Source organism: Octopus bimaculoides, chromosome 13, assembly GCF_001194135.2.
Source record: "Octopus bimaculoides isolate UCB-OBI-ISO-001 chromosome 13, ASM119413v2, whole genome shotgun sequence".
Classification (NCBI taxonomy): Eukaryota; Metazoa; Mollusca; class Cephalopoda; order Octopoda; family Octopodidae; genus Octopus; species Octopus bimaculoides.
Genome location: NC_068993.1, coordinates 54,955,379 through 54,958,301, shown reverse-complemented (window position 1 = coordinate 54,958,301; position 2,923 = coordinate 54,955,379). Strand labels below are relative to the sequence as shown.

The following is a 2,923-nucleotide window of genomic DNA, read 5'->3' as shown; positions in this document are numbered from 1 at the left end:
ATAAAATCTTGTCCACATTTAGTACATGAATTAGAGGTGAGAGTCTACACAACCTAGTTTTCTAGAATTTGTTACAGTGTTTAGACAATGGTCTCAGAATCCTACACACACAAAGTGATGTCAACAGCGAAATTTTATTCACTAGAAATAATTCCTTCATGGCAATTACAAAATGGCAAAAGATAATGGTTATGTTTATTTTTTAAAAAACATTCTTAGATTACATCTTCTTTGACAAAATCTTTACTGCATCTACAGCAATATTCAATACGACCAAACTTAGTCTTGTATTTCCTGCAAAATCAAATAAAATCTTGTCCACATTTAGTACATGAATTAGAGGTGAGAGGCCACAAAACCTAGTTTTCTAGAATTTGTTGCAGTTTTCAGACAATGGTTTCAGAATCCCAGTGTTTCTTTTTTAACCCTTTAGTATTGAGATTACTCTATCAAATATAATGCTTATTTATTCTCATTGTTTTGAATTAATTAGGAATTATTTTGTAGCTTCAAGACTTCAATGATGTGATGGTTTCCTTGACACTGTAGGGTAGGTGTGAGAGGCTGGATCTGGTCAATTTGAATGTAAATCAGGTAGACCATTTAAGCCAGATATGGCTGGTTTAAATATTAAGTTTTTATAAATATTTTTCAATTTGTTTTTATATGGTTTCAAGCGAGGTCGTTGCCAGTGCCGCTGGACTGGCTCCTGTGCAGGTGGCGCATAAAAGACGCCATTTGAGCATGGCTGTTGCCATTCCTGCCTGACAAGCCCTCGTGCCGGTAGCACGTAAAAGTATCCACTACATTCTCGGAGTGGTTGGCATTAGGAAGGGCATCCAGCTGTAGAAACTCTGCTAGATCAGATTAGAGCCTGGTGCAGCCATCTAATAAATATTTATAATGCATGAAATTAGGTGGTAAGCTGGTAGAATCATTAGCACATTGGACAAAATGCTTAGTTCTGAGTTTAAATTCTGCCAAGGTCAACTTTGCTTTTCATCCTTTTGAGGTTGATAAATTACAGTACCAGTGATAAACTGGGGTCAATGTAATCAACTGGACCCCTCTCTGCAAATTCCAGGTCCTGTGACTTTAGTAGATAGGATTATTATTATTATTATTATTATTATTAAGGCAGTGAGCTGGCAGAACCATTATCGTGCCAGATAAAATTATTGGCAGCATTTCATCTCATTCCATGTTCTGAGTTCAAATTCTGTTGTGGTTGACTTTGCATTCTTTTGTTGACATTAAAAACAAAAGATTTTATCTCACAAAAGATTTTATCTCACTCAAAAACACCTTAGCTTTTATTTTCTAAAGTACAGAAATGTACAAAAGCTTGAAACCTTATTTTCTGTCTGTAGAAAAAGCTCTGATTTTTAACTCAATTTTTTATCCATTTTTTTTTTATGTGAGTTATACCTTAATATTTTGAATAATTTTCTTGAACTCATGCATTAATAAATATCAAAAAATAGAAAAGTAAAGTCAAACAAGTGAAAGAAATAGATTTTGAAACTATAGACATAATAATTTACAGTTGTAGATGCTTTTCTCCATAGTGAAGCTCAGGAAATTCTAAAAGACTTTGATTATGTGGAGGTTAAAAATTTCAAACATTTATATTATCAAATTTTATACAATACAAAAAAATAATATCTCACAAAGAAGTTAGAAAACTTACGCAAATTTGGTATTTTTTGTACTGGATGGACCAGAATATATCTCCAGAGTGAGAAGAAGTTGAAGAATCAATCATAACTCATCGCAAATGAACAGCAAATTTGATGATAATAGTTTGTAGAATGATTGCTATTTTCAAAGAAAGAAAATTGGTGTCTAATGGAATCAAGGACACTTTGGACTCAAACGATGTTAAGAGAAATAGAATTTTGTTTTCATTCAATTAGAATTTGTGGAACAATAGAGTAAACTCTTGAAATTATGTTCTTATTTTTCAGAATACCACTGTGATTGTGAAAGTGGTTTTTCTCTTTGATTAGTTCTAAATAGTCTGATGAAGGAAACAGACCGGATGTTTCATCAATCAACACAGTTATTTCACATGTTTTTCATTTCAAATGACTAACGTGGAATTCAATGACATCATTAACTCCTTAATATGCAAATTAGATAAATCCAGCTCAAAATTTCATTACCCTTAACTGCGGAAAGCATTTTTATATTGTAGTAACGCCTTGTCTCGTGCGCATGCGTAGTCATCAATATCCAAGTTTGGCGCCGATATTCATCCTCTTTTCTCGCCGGCCGGCGAAGAGGACAGACGTCCAACAGCGGAGCTCTCTAACATGTCAGCACCAGAGCTTCACAAATAACTGCTGCCAATTTCCTCCATAAATAAATATTGTTGTGTTGATAGTTCAGAGTCAGCGTTTCGTTGTTTATTCCGAATTTGATATAGGAAAGCAGGTGTACACCTAATGGTATATAACCACTTTCCTATAAAGTGGTGACCCTCTGACGTGATTCAAACACGCAGCCCGGAACTTTCCTAAAAGTGGTGACCCTCCGACGTTGATTCAAACACGCAGCCCAACGTGAAAAGTTCACATCACTTTCCTAAAAGTGGTGACCCCGAAGACGAGAACCGCAGCCACGGATTCTGATCTACCGACCGATAATATTACACTGCCGCTGCTGACATAAGTAAATACGGCATTTCGAACAGCCACCCGACTCAAGAACAAACGCAGCCCAGAGATTTCCTAAAACTGGTGACCCGACTAAAAGAACGACTGCAGCCGAAAATCTGAGCTACAAATCAATACTACAATTGGTACCCCGAGCTAAAAAGATCTACAGACCCCGTTTCAACAGCCATTGAATTCGTATGTTTCGCGACGTTCAACATCAGGATTGCCTCTACATTCTCATCAAACACAAGTGAAAACCTAAG

General features: G+C 35.8%; 1 long non-coding RNA gene across 1 annotated transcript in view; it reads right to left on the bottom strand.

Moving 5' to 3' along the window:
• Window positions 1–6: 6 nt before the first annotated feature.
• The window catches only part of LOC128249302 (uncharacterized), a 16,223-nt gene continuing 13,306 nt past the window's right edge, over window positions 7–2,923 (bottom strand). Inside the window, exon 3 of the long non-coding RNA XR_008265401.1 lies at window positions 7–294. This is a non-coding gene — a long non-coding RNA (uncharacterized LOC128249302). The remainder of the gene's footprint in view (window positions 295–2,923) is intronic.